This window comes from Narcine bancroftii, chromosome 1 (genome assembly GCF_036971445.1).
Source record: "Narcine bancroftii isolate sNarBan1 chromosome 1, sNarBan1.hap1, whole genome shotgun sequence".
Lineage (NCBI taxonomy): Eukaryota > Metazoa > Chordata > Chondrichthyes > Torpediniformes > Narcinidae > Narcine > Narcine bancroftii.
In genome coordinates this window covers 286,756,306-286,772,999 of record NC_091469.1, presented here as the reverse complement: position 1 = coordinate 286,772,999, position 16,694 = coordinate 286,756,306, and the positions used below count along the sequence as shown (strand labels likewise).

Here is a 16,694-nt window from a genome sequence, read left to right as displayed (position 1 = left end):
GTTCTGTAGAAATGCAGATGCTGTCTGTCTTTGTGTGCGGACACACAGTGATCCTGTTAGATGAGAGTGTCACATGATGTGTCTGGTTTGGAGTAACAGCGCTGATTGTTGCAGAAGCCTCGAGACTCAGTAGGTACACAATGCAAAGGAGATGGATGTATATGTGTCAATGCCTTAAATTACTTTATGAAGCCCAAACAAGGGGCAGCTAAGGATGAACAATAAATCTCCATCTTACTGACAACATCTGCACCCCATTATGAACTTAAAAAAAATTGTCCCAAGTTGTTTAAGGGATTGTGAAATGCAATGATGACAATCCCAAAATTATTTGTTAAATGATAAAAAATCATTAGGGCGAAGCTTGTAGAGTTGCTGCCTCCCAGCTCCCATAACCTGGGTTCAGTCCCGACCAACGTTTTATGTTCTCATCTTAACCATGCCAGTTTCCCCAGGTGCTCTGGTCTCTTTCCACCACCCCAACACATGGGTTGGTAGGTTAACTGGCCAGTATAAATTACTCATCTTTTGTTGATGGGGGTGTAGAATCTGAAGAGTGGTTGAGAATATGGGGAAAATATACTGGGATTAGTGTTGGGTGGTGTCGATGGATAACTGGTGGTCAGTACAGACTCAATGGGCTGAAGGGTCTGTTTCAGAGCTGTATGTCTCCATGGTTCTTTTACCAGTTTGAATAAATCATTGATAGAAAATGATTCATCATTAAGATTCAGATGCAAGAGTGATGTTACAGCAATATTTATATGAACGCAAAATATTAAATTCTGCCACTTATCTCCCTATTTGTCTTTTGAACAAACAAGCAAAACTGGGATCAGTCGGGATCCATCATGCCAAACGTATCAATCAGACTTAAAACCTTATTTGGATAAACAAAACAGGAATCGAGATGCCGCCTCATAGTCACACGAAAAAAGCTGGAGGGAAAATAGCTGTTGGACAGTCTCCAAATCTCCTCACTGGAGACACGGGACCCATCTGCTAAGCTTTGCATCTGAACTTTAACTACCATTCAAAATCCATTTCCACAGAGATCAATTCACAAAGCAAACAGATGGACCCCTGCCTCCTCAGGCCTCTGTGTTATTTGTTTAATAAATTTAATTACTATCCAACGACAGTGGATGGTTCCCGGAATGACGAGTGCTTCCACAAAGCTACAAGGTCACTGACTTCCCTTATAAGTTGGGGAGCAGTGTTCCCACCTCCAACCCCCTCACCCTCTACCTGGTGTTGACGTAGCTTCAAGTGCGTTAATTGTCATATAATGTCACCTCAGCTCAGAGGTTTTCTTGTGACTCTGCGGAAAGCCTGCTCCTCAAGTGCAGCAGGCTGGCTCTGCTTACCACAGCACATATTTCTAATGTGTTAGGAACTCACACTATGTCATTTCCGCTCTCAACAAAATTGCCAACAACCCTCCTGGTGTTTACAGGTTAATGAGTACACACTCCCTTTTACCCTGAAGGCACCCGCCTGCTTTTCAGCAGACTTTCTAATTAAGCCCTTCGAAATTAATGTTAAAGGATGCTCTTTTCATTATTTTTCTTCCAAAAGAGGTGACAATTTAACTGGTGCATAATGAGTCAGCACAGAGATTTCATGCTGACTCCTCCTGACGATGCACAGTCATTTTGGCACCTTGAAGGTAAGAATTGCCCGACAGAGAGATTGCAGATGCTGCAAAATGGGAGCAGCGCTCAAAATGCTGGAGGAACCCAATGGGTCATGCAACATCTGTGGAAGGCAATAGGCAGTCAGCGGTTCAGGCCAGATTCCCCATGAAAGGTTTATATTTAAATTTTTAATTTAATCACACAGCACAGTAACAAGCCCTTTTGGCCCGTGCCGTCCAATTACACCCAATTGACCTACAACCTGTACACTTTGAAGGGTGGGTGGAAACTGGAGCCCCTGGAGGAAACCCACGCAGACATGGGGAAAATATACAAAGTCCACAGATAGCATGGGATTCTAACCCTGGTGGCTGGTGCTGTAACAGCGTTGCGCTTACCGTGCCGCTCATAATGGGTCCGTGACTTTGGCTATTGCCTTCCATGGAAGCTGTCTGGCCCATTGAGTTTCTCCAGCATTTTGTGTGTTGCTTCAATTATCCAACAGATTTTGATTAATTCAGGGAGAATGTGCAAACTCTGCACAAAGAGCGCCGAGGGTCAAGATCGAACCTGGGTCACTTGAGCTGTAAGGCAGCAGCTCCATTTAAATCTGTGGATCATTTGTGCAAATGAGCATTATTGAAGAAATAAAAGCTGCAAAGTATTTTGCAATTGCTGTTGATGGAACGTCTGATTATTCTCACAAAAAACAGCTATCATTCATCATCAGATACGTGAAGAAGGAAGACGCCAGTTTTTCAATTGAAGAACACTTTCTTGCCTTTCATGTTCCTCCGTACTCCTCAATGCACTACCAGTGCCCAGTATATAACCTTCCTTAGTTTGTCCTTTCAAAATGCAACACCTCACACTTGTCTGCATTAAATTCCATCTGCCATTTTCTGGCCCATTTTTCCAGTTGGTCCAGATCCCTCTGTAAGCTTTGAAAATATTCTTCGCTGTCCACAGCACTTCCAGTCTTAGTGTCATCAGCAAACTTGCTATCCATTTTCCCACATTATCATCCCGATCATTTTTGTAGATGAAAACTTCAATGGTCCCAGCACACCACTAATCACAGGCCTCCAGATTGAGAAGCAATTATCCACTACCACTCTCTGTCTTCTCCCATTCAAAACCAGTTTACAACCTCTCCATGGATACTTAGTGTCTGAGCCTTCTGAACTAGCCTCCCATGTGAGACTTTATCAAAGGTCTTACTAAAGTCCAAGTCGACAACACCAACATCCATAGCCTACTCTCTTGGTAACTTCCTCAAAAACTCTCTAAGATTCGTTAAACACAACCTACCACACACAAATCCTTGCTGACTGTCCTTAATCAGTCCTTGGCTGTCCAAATACTTGTATACCTGATCTCTCAGAACACCCTTTAATAATTTACCTATTACTGACGTCAGGGTCACCAGCATGTAATTTCTTAGTTTATTTTTGGAGTCTTTTATTAAACATCGGAACAAAATGATTTACCCTTTAATCATCTGGTGCCTCATCCGTAGCTAAGGATATTTTAAATATTTCTGCCAGGGCCCCTGCAATTTCTACACTAGTCTCCCTCAAGGCCCGAGGGAATATCACATCAGACCTGGTGGATTTATCAACCTTTATTCACTGTAAGGCAGCAAGCACCTCCTCCTCTTTAATCTCTATATGTTCCATGACACTACTGTTTGTTTCCCTTCCTTCCTTCCTTAAACACAATGCTAGTTTCCTGAGTAAATACTGATGCAAAAAAAAACTGCTTAAGATCTCCCCCATCTCGTGAGGCTTCACACATAGAAGACTGCTCTGATCTTCAAGGGGACCAATTTTGTCCTTTACTATCCTTTTAGTCTTAACATACTTGTCGAAGCCCTTCGGATTTACCTTTACATTATCTGCCAAAGCAACCTCATGCCTTCCTGATTTCCTTCTTAGATATTTCTTACATTTTCTATACTCTTCTAGTGGTTGCCTATACCTGCTATACACCTCTTTCTTCTTCTTAACCAGATCACCAATATCCCTTGAGAACCAAGGTTAACTTTGCCTTTAATTCTGACAGGAACATGTAACCTCTGCACTCTCAAAATTTCGCCTATGAAGGCCATCCACTTACTGAACACATCCTTGCTAGAAAACAACTTAACATTCTTTGGAATCATATAGAAAATGTTCAATGTCTTGAGTTCAAGTCACCAGCAGTGAGAGAGAAATGGAATGATATACTTCAAGAAGCACGGCATGTGTCAATCAAAATTGGTGTGCCAGATAGTTTTGTTACTTGCAGGGGGCACCCAACTTAAATCGATGCTGAAAATTACTTCAGGGTGAATGTGTTCTTCAGCATAATTGACTTTGTTATCGATGGCCTTTCATGTCGCTTTTCTGCAGTCAGGGACATTTGTGGATTTTTTTGTGGCACTTTAAGCAGTTGGATGAGAATGAACTGTTACAAAAAGCGAATCAGTTTCATCTGCAATACCCATATTTTAAGTGACATTCAGAGTGAAGTGCTTCTTTTTAACAGAATTCTTGATGTGAATTTCGAACTTGATGCTGTGTTACCGAAGAAAATTTATGGTCAAATATTGAACTTGAGGTTGGGAAATATTTTCCCAATTGTCTTCATCATGGGGCACATTTTTCAGTTATTGCCAGAAACAGTGGCCTCTGATGAGAGGAGCTTCAGTGCCCTCAAACGAATTAAGTCAGATTTTCGGTCCACCAGGGTGCAAGAACGTCTGTATGGATTGACAGTCACAAGGCAAAGTTGTTTGAGTTTTCTAGTGTAATTGATGAATTTATCCAAAGAAAAGCACATAAACCATTTCTGAATGTGAAGAAGTGACAACCATTTCTTCGTTTTTTGAAAACTTTATTTATGATTTTAGAATACATATAGAAAAGAAAACAAACAATAATAAACAAAACCCCCACCACCCACAACAAACCCATTTCTGATCTGAAATTCCAAATACAGAATAAACATGAATGTATTTATAGCTTCTTATTATGGGACAGAACCCTATTGTTTTATATACATTTTGAATAAAATCGCTTCCCATTACCTTTATTCTAAATCATTCTAGTTCTTTTATTCTGTTCTGCTACTTGTAAACACATCATGTACTCGACATGTACATGTTTATACCCAGACATAAATCATTTGTATTTAGTACTGATTACAAAAATACTTAATGAGCAGTTTGAAATGGGGCCTACATTTCCCATCTGGCCTAGGACTATTACCACCTTTGCACAGGCCTGAACTTGACTTGACTTGACTAGGTGGCCTGGTGACAGGTGGATGTTGGGCTCCTGTTCTAAGATACTTGAGTCCAGTATAGTCTCTGGAATCCAGTCCCCAAATGTTAGCATCCAGCAATTGGTTATTGGTATCCAGTGATTGGGTTCTGGGGTCCAGTGATTGGGTGCTGGAATCTAATGTCTGGGTGCTGGGATACAGTGATTGGGTGCTGGGGTCCAGTGATAGGGTGCTGGGATCCAGTGATTGGGTTCTGGGGTCCAGTAATTGGGTATTGGGATTCAGCATTCTGATCCAGGGATTCAGTACTCAGATGCCAATCATACCAGGAGAATCCAAAGAAATGTGATGATTCACAAACCCAAGGGTTTTACTGACTGCAAACAAGAGCCAAATTAAACAACGTTCCAAACGCCTCAATCCCAGCGACGGAAGAGAATCATCCTGAGCCAATTTCTCACAGCAAACATTCGACATGTTAATAAAGCAATCTACCCCAGGACAATGTCACATTAATGAGCAGACAGATGATTTTAGACAGCCAGCACCTTTTTCCCAGGGCAGGAATAGAAAACACCAGAGGACATCTGTACAAAGTGAAGGGAGGAAAGTTTTAAGGGAGATGACAGGGGTGATTTTTTACAGAATGCATTTCCAGGGGTAGTGGTGGAGGCTGGAAAAATACAAGCATTTAAGACAGGCACATGAATGAAAGAAAAATAGAGGGTTATGGGGTAGGGAGGGTTTAGTCTTTTTTTGGTAGGTAAGTATGGGTCAGCACAATATTGTGGGCCAAAGGGCCTGTATTGTGCGGTAGAATTCTATGTTCTATGTTCTAATAAATTCACATTTATCAAGAAAATCAGAAAAAAGCAGCAAGATGGCAGCACTGACAGAGCTGTTCATGGGGACAGCGCTGGTGTTGGTGTGGACCTGTGGAGAGCGAGGGAGCAGAGGTGTAGTGCTCCTGCAGGGTCCAGCCACCCAGCCGACTGCCATTAGCTCTGCGTGGGCTTGAGGGAGCTGATGGTGGCTTTAGTTGAAATCCCACGACTGTGGGTCTGAGCCCAAGATGGCAGCAGCCACGAGGGGTTACCAACTCCAGGGAAGTGGAGGACATGAAAACATGCACATCTGAGGAGAAACAGAGGAGATGACCTGCGGGGACGGTGACCACGTGGTGGATCAGAGAGGGGTCTCTGTGGCGGAAGGACCAGTGCATGCGATGGGCTGCTGGCGATTCGAGGCGAGGAACCCACGGAAGCTGTGGACTGCTGGAGACGACCATCAGGAGACTCACGCCGGGCTGCGGACTGCTGGAGACTGGCTCAAACTGGCTGGAGGGGTACCAGGTATCAGAACTGGGATGTGAGGAGGTGCTGAGGCGCTGCAGGGCCCCTGACTGTGTCGGATGTTCGAATCTGGAGCTGAGGTCACCACTGGTTTGGAATGGATTCTGGGTGGCTGCAAATGTGCTGGAGGCGAATCTACGGACACTCAATGACACTGGGGGGAATCTCTTTTGCTTCTCTCTCTCTGACCATAAGTCAGACTGTAAGAATTGTAAGAGGCACTTCCTGCCAGTGGTGAATCTGTTTGCCTTACAGCAGGCAAAAAGAAATTTCATGAACGTCCTTTTCCTGTACCTAGTTGTATGACTGGCTTTCTTTGGATGATTTCAGCCTTGCTCCAAAACTTCAGCCAATAGCATAAAACCCCGTGTGGTGTTGTTTTGTGCTGAGCCTCACATTCTCGTGGTCAGGCAGCATCAGTGAGATAGATGGATGGTATACATTTTGAAGCCCTGCATCAAAACATCGGCCATCCTTCTGCCTCCGTAGATGCTGCCTGACCCACAAATCCCTTCAGCTGTTGGCTTTTTCCTCCAGTGCAGTCTCTTGACAACTGAACCATTTATATTTTCACACTAGCATTGAGATGGCATCTTGAGCTCATCAGAACCACTCGAACCCCTTCACAGACGCCTGTCGGAGTCTGAGGTCAATAAGGGAAACATATGGAGGGTTGCGCAGAACTTGGATTAACTTTCAAGGATAATCCAAAGGACAAGAAATGGGGGTAAGAGAATTCTGGAGTGAAAAGACAAATTTGAATTTCTATAGCAGATATCTTTCAGGGACATCACAAGGTGCTTTATAAAGATTGAAATATCTCTGGCCATTATTGAAAACATTTCATCCACTGCTTTAACATCAATGTCCCACAAAGAGTCCTTATTATCACTTTCATTGGTGGTACAGTACATTGGAACTCCTGGATGCCAGATAAACGCAAATCTTCCTTGACATTGGTTGATTATTTGTACATGGCTTTGCCATCAGTTTTGGGTCAGTTCCTTGCTGACTAGCTCCAACACTCAGTTCCACTACAGTTGGTGGTTTAGCCTGAGTATCCAGGTTTAATTATCAAAGCACAATTAATCCCAGTAATTTCCAGCTCTCTGTATAGGATGTGCCACAGCTCCAATTACTGCAGCAGGTGAGAAACGACCAGGCCAGATTCGACTGATCACACTCACCTGTTAATCCACCCACATATGCTCTACACTCTGCACTTTCCTGAGTCCCATTTAATCTTTTATCAGTCATTTTGTCATCCACAGCAGGTAATTACAACAGGTTTTCTACTCCTTCAACTATCATGTTACCATAGCAGTATACGTAAAGAGCACAGTATAAGACAATGAATATAAGACATAGGAGCAGAAGTAGGCCATTCAGCCCATTGAGTCTGCCCACCCTTCTATCATGAGCTGATCCATTTTCCCACTGCTCCCCACTGCCTGGCCTTTTCCCCATAACCATTGATGCCATGGCTAATCAAGAGCCTATCAACCTCTTTCTTAAATACGCAATGACCTGGCCTCCACAACTATCTGTGGCAACCATTTCCACAGATTTACCACCCTCTGACTGAAGAAATTCCTCTGCATCTCTGATCTAACCAAACATCCTTCAATCCTGAAGTTGTGCCCTCTTGTCCTAGACTCTCCCACCATGGGGAAACATCCTTTCTACATCTACTCTGTCCATGCCTTTCAACAATCAAAATGTTTCAATGAGATTCTCCTAATTCTCCTAAATTCCAACGTACAGGCCAAGAGCATCCAAATGATACTTATATGATAGCCCTTTCCTTCCCAGAATCATCCTTGTGAGCCTCCTCTGAACCCTCTCCAACATTACCACATCCTTTCTTCAATGAGGAGCCCAAAACTGCTCACAATACTCCAAGCGAAGTCTCACCAGTGCCTGGTAAAGCCTCAACATCACATCCCTGCTCTTATATTCTACTCCTCTTGAAATGAATGCTAACATTGTATATGCCTTTTTCACCACCGACTCAACTTGCAAGTTTACCTTCAGGGTCCCAGGGCCCTTTGCATCTGAGAATTTTCCATTTGCTGCCAATTTAGAAAAATAATCTGCCTGTTTATTTTTTTCTACCAAAGTGCACGACCATACAATTTCTGACTTTGTATTTCATTTGCCACTTCTCTGCCCAGTCTCCTAATCTGTCCAGGTCCTTCTGCAGCCTCCATGTTTCCTCTACATGACCTACTCCTCTACCAACCTTCGTATCATCTGCAAACCTGGCCACAAATCCACTCATTGTCAAATACAGAAGCAAAATTCACAGAAGCATTGAAATTCTGACTTGCCGCTGCCTCACAGATATGTAAGATACACCAATTACAATAGTATACATAAAATTCCCACAAAATGCCAATAGGTATTTGAGGTGAAAATCCAACCATTCCAATTTCTTTGTTTTACCAGAAGTGCATACAGAAATCATTTGCAGGCATGACATATCTGGTCTTCCCTGAGAGATCAAGGATAAGTTATTGGCTTGAGATGGTAGCTTTGATTTTCCCTCCACCATGTTGAATATTTCCAGCATTTCCCACTCAGTCCCCTTCCCCCCCATCCCCCGCCATCCCCCATCCCCCACGACCACCAAATAAATAATGTTGCATTCCATTTGCCACAGAGAGGACTCAACTGAGTTTCACGTAGGGTGACAGGCCTAGACAGCCCCTTAGTGGAGAGATCATTCAATCAATTGGCAGAAAGGTTAGATGGGAGCTAAAAAAAAAACCTCACTCAGCAGAAATCACGAGTCTTGCCTGTAGGGACGGAGGAAGCAGAAACCTCACCACATCCAACAAGCACCATGGGAGGTGCAACAACAGATGTCGCCCGCAGAGACACTGCAAAGAGCTAAGAAATGGAACTTACCTACTTTTCAACCAGCATGAGTTTGATGGGCCAAAGGGCATATGTGCCATCTATTTCCATGATTAAACTTTTCAGTTCTATTTTTACAATTGGGAAATAGAGCTCAGAATCCAATCCAATCTCAATTGTAGGTTAGTCTCTGCTACTTTAAAATTCTCTATGTAGAAGAAAGTGCTCTACCTCTACTGTGCTGACAATAACATATTTATTAGCCTGGGGGGGTGGTGGGGGGGGGTTCAGGTTTTTCTGGAATGCGTCAAACACTGATGTATTAGTATTCTCTCCTGTGAGCAGTACAATGGTTACAATGTTCATTCAAAGGTAATGACTTGCTTTTTGCATTTTTGAAGGTGCTCGCCTCTGTAATCTGTACGATATATCAATTACTTCAGCAGAGGTAACCACATGGCCATCCTCGTTAACACTGCATCATTTACTTTACATCCAGTGTTGTCGGGCATGGATTTAACCAGTAGTCTGGGATGTTCACAGGGGCTTGGGGCATAATAATTGGCAAGGAACCACAGCCTTGTGGTTTGTTAGGATTTAATTAAGACCTGAGCCCATTTCAGTTCTGTTACTCTCAGGGAACAGTACAATAAGAGAACAGAGTGAGGTGTTGTTAATATCAAAGCACGCAAAATCAGGCTTTAAGCCACCATGAGTGTAGCAGTTAGCTCAACGCTATTCCAGCACCAGCAACCTGGGTTCGAATCCCACGCTGTCTGTAAGGAGCTTGTACATTCTCCCTGTGTCTGCCTGGGTTTCCTCCTCCCACCTTTCAAAACATATGGGGGTTGTAGGTTAATTGGTCTATTTGGGGAGCACAGGCTTGTGGACTGGAAAGCCTGTTACTGTGTTATATGACACTTTACAGCACGGAAACAGGCCATATCTGTGTCTCTAAATTTAAATTTAAACCAGTTAGCCTTGTGTGACTCAATCATTTTCACATAACTAAATAGGTCATTCATTCTGATATATAAGGAAAGCAGCAATTCTAAAATCCCACCCACATCACACACTTCCCTCTACCTCTCACCAGCTCTACAACTCCAGCCAATCTTACCTGCCAAAGAAACCTTTCCTCAGTAAATTAGACAAATGCAACATAAATCAAAATGCAGCAAATTCAGAAATTCTTTCCCTTCAGCATTAATCTTTCTCAGCCACAGTCAGTCAATCTAACAGGATCTGCATCAGCTCTGCACAAATATTGATCCTCACTGTCCTTCCATACTAATAAGCATCTCTGAAACTGGGACCAGCCAAATAACAACATTCATCACTCCCCTCCCTTACCTCAGAAAGTTTCTGTTGGAAACGCTGGATTTCATAGAAATAAAGTAGAGGAAACTTTCCTCAGATATGCTTCATCCAATTCCCAGCTGTGTGGTAGGGTACTGTTTAATGTGGACAATGAGTGAGGGAGGAATCAAGACCGTACAGTAACTGAGTCCTCATGTACATGTGTGATTATAGCCAGGGTCCACTGTACAATATCACTCATTGTTCATCTCAGAAGTCCTGCTGAAACCCTCAGTCAAATCCTTGTTATCTTATTTCAGTCATCCCATTTTCAGAACCCTACTGCCTTTGTTCTAATTCATTCACCAGCCACCTTAGTGAGGCAGCCAAACTAGGGACTAAAAGCACATTAATTACACAATCTCATTTTCAAATTTCCCTGTCCACTGCTATCTCTGGCAACCATCCTGTACCATTCCCCACTTCTGGCCTCTTGCACACTCTCCAACAGTGACAACGTGCCATGGATCTGGACTCTGCAATTCTTTCTTGTCTCCTCTCTTTCCTTTAAGCTACCTCTTTACCTGAGCTATCTCTCACTGTGGCTTGTAGTGAACTTCCAAAAACTGTACGGGACAAGTGTAAAGTTACTTTAAATTTGCAGGGACATTGCCTTGCTGATATTTGGCTTTTTGTAATACCTGAGCACTGCGCTCCTGCGTTACTGGGGTTGGATATTCAATCTCAGATGAAAAGTGAGGAAGAAGGGAAATATACATAGGAATTTATAAGAAATGATTGCAAGGACTTGAACATGAAATTCCAGGGCTGAACTCCGACACGATGCTGACAGAACGCCTTCCCACAGCAGGTGCGGACTTTCAAACAAGATACTGTCTACTCTCTGGCTGGGGCGTGGCAAGATGGCATAAGGATCAGACGTGCCTTCCAGTCCTCTCCTGACTCTATCTTATTGTTTTGTCTAGAAATGCCCGTTAAAATTCTTTAAAAGTTTAGATAATTTCAGTGCTGTTAATTTAACTTATGATGGTACAATTGGTGGAAAAGAGCAAAAAAAAAACGACAACAGATCATCAAAAAACTACATTTTCCAAAAGTTCAAGTTTTGGAGCCTACCTACAGGAAAGACACCAGGACTCAGCGTGAAATGGATCCCAGGAGAGAGGTACAGTGTTCGGATGTAGAGCTCTATGTTACATCGGTAGAGCCCCCTAAAGAGGGCACCAAACAGCCTTTAGAACAAAGAGTTACTCAAAGGCATTTGTCAACTTTAGAGGTGGCGCTGCAAACTGTATCTCTTGAGATAAAATAACCTATACAACTTGATGTACTGGGAGAACTTAATACATTATGGACTGGGGAAAACCCCGGCCAGCGTCCTCCAGTTATTGCTGGAGAGGCTGTGGCTGGGGTTTCCACACGCAGTCATACTACAAGGAAGGCAACCAGAATGAAGGAAGGAACAAAAGATCCTTTAGTTATGCAGAAGAAGCAGGAATCTGTTGAGCCAGAATCTCTTCCAATTGAAAAGATTTTTGTGAATCTTGAATCTAAATTATCTTATACAATGCAGGGATTATCCAAGATTATGACTGAACTTGGTACTAGGTTTAATACTCTGGTGAAAATACATTCTCAACAGATGGCTGAGTTTGGAGCTTTTAAGTTTGAAGTGAGAGATAAATTTAATTCATGTGAAGAAGATATAGACGAAATACGGGATCAAGTTTTTGATGTGACCAAAATGGTCGAAGACTTACAAACTCAAAAATAAAAATTTGGTGAAAAAGATTGATTATTTGGAAAACCAATCCAGACGGAACAATATAAAGATTATTGGTTTGCCGGAAGGTATGGAGGGACCAGACCCAAGAAAATTTTTTACTGAATGGATTCCGCAGGTGCTGGGTCAAGAACATTTCCCGGAAGGTATAATACTGGAACGTGCTCACAGAGCCTTGCATAGAAGACCTATTTCAGGTCAAAGTCCAAGACCTGTTTTGGTTCGTTGCTTGAATTATTACAACAGAGAAATAATTTTACAAGTGGCTATTAGAAATGCACAACAGAGAAAATCACCCTTGATGATTCAAAATAATCGAGTTTTCTTCTATGCGGATTTGAGTCAAGAAGTTATGTTCCAACGATGGGAATTCAATCCTGCTAAAGAGTTGTTGTGGAAGAAAGGTTACAAGGCAACCTTTAGATATCCAGCTGTTTTGAAGGTTTTTCAAGATGGTTATCAACCAAAGTTCTTTGATTCTCCAAAGGAAGCTATAGCATTTGCTCAAAAGCTGCCAATTACTCAGTTTCAACAGAGACATAGTCTGCCGCGATCTCTAAGGAGACAAGAGATGGAAGAAAAGAGCCATGCTCCAAGAAGGAATGGTTGTAATGGTGACTCGGCAGTTGGAACTGATTAAAAGAAGAGTTGTCCTTTTTTTTTCTAATGTTTTTTTTAAAAAAAGGGATATTAAATAATGATGATGTTAGTTTAAGATGAAGTGAGAGTTGGGGGAGAGAACTGGATAGGCACTATTTCCTGAAAGTCATCTGCTACGTGTGAGTTATCTCACACCCATTTTTTTTGGGAATTACCGCATTGCGTGGTTTAGACGGGAGGGGGTATTTTTAACCTCCTACCTGTTTTTTTCCCCTTTTTTTATTATTAGATTAAAGAGTGAAGGGTTTTTTTCTGTTTAAATATTAAAAAAAAAGCATAAGAAAGTATTTGATTGTTTAAAAAACTAAAAATTGATGTGGTTTTTTTTGTAAAGTTTATTCAGTAGATAAGGAATATCTGAAATTTAAATGTGAATGGGATGGATAAGTTTTTTTTAAAGAATTGATTATTGTTTAAGAATTTTTGATAGATAATGTTACTAACTTTACTAATTTTTTATATTAAGTTTGAGTTAAATATATGTTTCATCTTAACTCTGTTAAATATATGCATTTAAGTTTGATTTAAATAGTGGGTTTTTTTTTCTCACATATATTATTAACTTTATTAATTCTTCACTCTTTATTTTGGGGGGGGAAAGGGGGGGTTGGACTAATTTGAGTTGGGTTATTAATGTGTAATAATTATTGGGGAGGGTATAGTTTATTTAGATTACTGATACTGTATTGTAATTTTATTATTTTATTCTTAATTTTTTAAAAATGTAATCCTATATGTTATTCATGTTATAAAATCTTAAATAAAGTTTAAAAAAAAGATACTGTCTACTCTCTGAGTGATGTGGAAGGCTACAGGCCTAATGCGGGTAACAGGATTGGTGTGGATAGGTGCAGCAGCCAGCAGGGTTAGTGGGGCCGAAGGGCCTGACCCTGTGATGTACAACTCCATGACTCCAAGGCTCCAAAGCAATAGGAGGATGAACAGAACATTTCTCCCAATGCACTGTCCAATATCTACTGCTCGTCCACCATCACAGTGGAACAGCACTGAAAGCTGCCTCACTGAGCTTTTAGACCAGGTCCCTCCAAATCAGCCATTCTCAACCTATTGTTTGGGCCTGTGACCCCCTTAAGACTCTGCTCAAAGTTTATGGGCCCTCGTTAAGTTTAGTTAGGTTCTTCCGTACTTCTACCAACTGCATAAAACATATTTTTTAAAATTGGGATTTCAGTCCGTGGCCCTCCTCCCTTAAATGTACTGTGACCCTCCAGGGTGAGTGGGCCATATGGCCCCCATTGGGGATGGCTGCTGGAAACTTTATCTGCCCACGGGCCTGTCCAAATGTCCTCAGTGTACCCACCTCCACAACTTCCTCAAGCAACTCATACCATTTCATACCAACCTCTGCATGCAAGAACTGCCCCTCAGCTCTCTTTCATATCATTCTCCTCTCTCCTCAAACATGGCTCCTGACTTATACCCCATTGCTGATTGTGAGAGCTCGCTCTGCGTACAATGACCCCTGAGTTTCTGCTTTACCACACTGACCTCAGTTCAAAAGTTGGGTGTAAAGTGCTCTGGATCATCAAGGCTTGGTATTACTAAAGAAAAATATTGTCCTGGTTAAAGTATTTTCCTGCTGTTTGTCAAAGATTTTTTTTTAAAGAATTCAGAAGAAAGCCAATCAGGCAAAGTTCTGCCTTGTAAGACTAAAGAATTTAAACAAAAACTATTTCAGAAAATTCAAGGTCAAAGGTGAAAAATGCAAATATTCAAACATTTAACCGATGAAATTTGATCAACAGCTCGATTTGATAGGTCAGAGGTCGTGACGTGGATGACAGGCACACAAAAGAAATGATAAAATTTGAATTAACAGAGCTTCCTGCAGGAGTTAGCAAGCTGTGCAAAACTGATTGTCCGTGAGACTGACTCAACAATTGGTGGTGGGGGGTGGGGGGAACAGAGAGAAACCCACAGGTTGCAAATGGAGGGAGTACAAATTGTGTAGAAGGATAGGCAGGTCACACTAAATATTAACCACAATCCCTGTCCCTCAGTCTCCAGTGGAGAGCACTGTGCAGTTGTAAAGTTGGTCAAACAACTCCACCCGCAGGTCATGCTGTGAAGAGCAACAGTAAAACAGCCATAGTTAACAAAATAGACAGGTATTTTAAAAGCACTTTGCACCGTCTCCTGTGCTTCAAAGCATTTTACAACCATTTTAAGTTTGCCTGAATACTGCTCACCGTTGCAATGTGGAGAATACATTCAAGCAACATTCACGCAGCATCCTTCCAATCTAAAAACAAACTGGTACTTTTTAAGGTGACATTGATTTACCATTCCAGCAAACAGTTTCCTACTATTTTACAGTCACCACCTTGTCTTACTTCGGACAACAAAAAAATAGATTTACTGCTCACCAAAGACAGAATTTTTTTCAGAGGTCATGAGCGTTTGGAACTGTTTCCTGTGACTAGAGGAGGGCCACAAGGGTCTGTTCTGGAACTCCTGCACTTCGTGATTTTTATAAATGACCTGGAAGGATGGGTCAGTAAGTTTGCAGATGACATGAAGGTTGGAGGAGTTGAAGGTTGTTGAAGGTTACAAAAGGATATAGACAAGATGCAGAGTTGGGCAGAAAAGTGGCAGATGGACTTCAATCCAGATAAGTGTGAGGTGATGCATTTTGGAAGGACAAGCCAGACGGCTGAGTACAGGGTTAATGATCAGTTACTTAAGAGTGTGGATGAACAGAGGGACTGTGGGGTCCAAATCCACACATTCCTCAAGGTCGCTACACAGATTGATAGTTAAGAAGGCCTATGGGATATTGGATTTCATAAATGGGGGATTGAGTTCAAGAGTCGAGAGGTCATATTGCAGCTCTACAAATCTCTGGTGAGACCAGACTTTGTGATCAGTTCTGGACACCTCATTACGGGAAGGATGTGGAAGCTACGGAGAGGGCGCAGAGGAGATTTACCAGGATGTTGCCTGGATTGGAAAGCATCTTATGAGGCAAGGTTAGCAGAGCTGGGACTTTTCTCTTTGGAGTGCATAAGGATGAGAGGGGACTTAATAGAGGTCTACAAGATTATGAGAGGCATAGTGGGTGGACTGCCAGCACCTGTTTCCCAGGGCAGGAATAAGCAAACACAAGAGGACATCTGTAGAAAGTTAAGGGAGGGAAGTTTAGGGGAGACATCGGGGGTACGTTTTTTACAAAGAGAGTTGTGGGGGCCTGGAATGCCTTGCCAGAGATGGAGGTGGAGGCTGAAACATTAAGGGCATTTAAGAGACTTAGTCAGGCACATGGATGGAAGGAAAATAGAGATAGGAAGGGGTTTAGTACATTTTTAAAAAAGAACGTATGTGCCAGCACAATATTGCGGGCCGAAGGGCCTCTACTGTGCTGTAATGTACATAAAAGGTGGTCACAACATAGTCTTTAAGGCAGATGTAGAGATAGTCCAAAAGTAAGGAAGGATTAATAGTTGAGATTTACGTGATCTTATTGCATGAGTGCATGGGACGAGCTGCTGAAGGACGTGGTTAAGGCAAGTACTGGGTTCAGGAAAAAATTGATCAGATATATGGATACAGTGGGTTGAGAGGGATAGAGAGCAAACACAGGCAGGACGGTGGGACATATTGGCATATTGAGCCAAAGGTACAATCCTGACCTTGGGCATTGTCTGTGTGGAGTTTTCATGTTCTCCCTTTGGCTATGTAGATTTCCCTCAGAGTGCTCTGTAAGTGGTCTGGCTTCCTCCAACATCCCAATGATGAAGAGCGATTGGCTGCTGTAAATGACCCCTTTAGTGCAGGTAAGTGGCAAATGTCAAATGT

The 16,694-nt window shown here is 42.2% G+C and overlaps 1 protein-coding gene across 4 annotated transcripts in view; it reads right to left on the bottom strand.

Moving 5' to 3' along the window:
- Window positions 1-16,694, bottom strand: part of LOC138751679 (uncharacterized) — a 79,773-nt gene that overhangs the window by 47,482 nt on the left and 15,597 nt on the right. Inside the window, exon 1 of one of the 4 annotated variants that reach the window (XM_069914292.1) lies at window positions 14,388-14,436. The exons of 1 other annotated variant lie outside the window; for it this stretch is intronic. The gene's annotated coding sequence lies outside the window, so the exon portion shown is untranslated. Of the gene's footprint in view, window positions 1-2,948; window positions 2,996-14,241; window positions 14,323-14,387; window positions 14,437-16,694 lie in introns of those variants that run through there. 2 more of the 4 variants (XM_069914302.1, XM_069914282.1) reach the window with 2 other exon arrangements.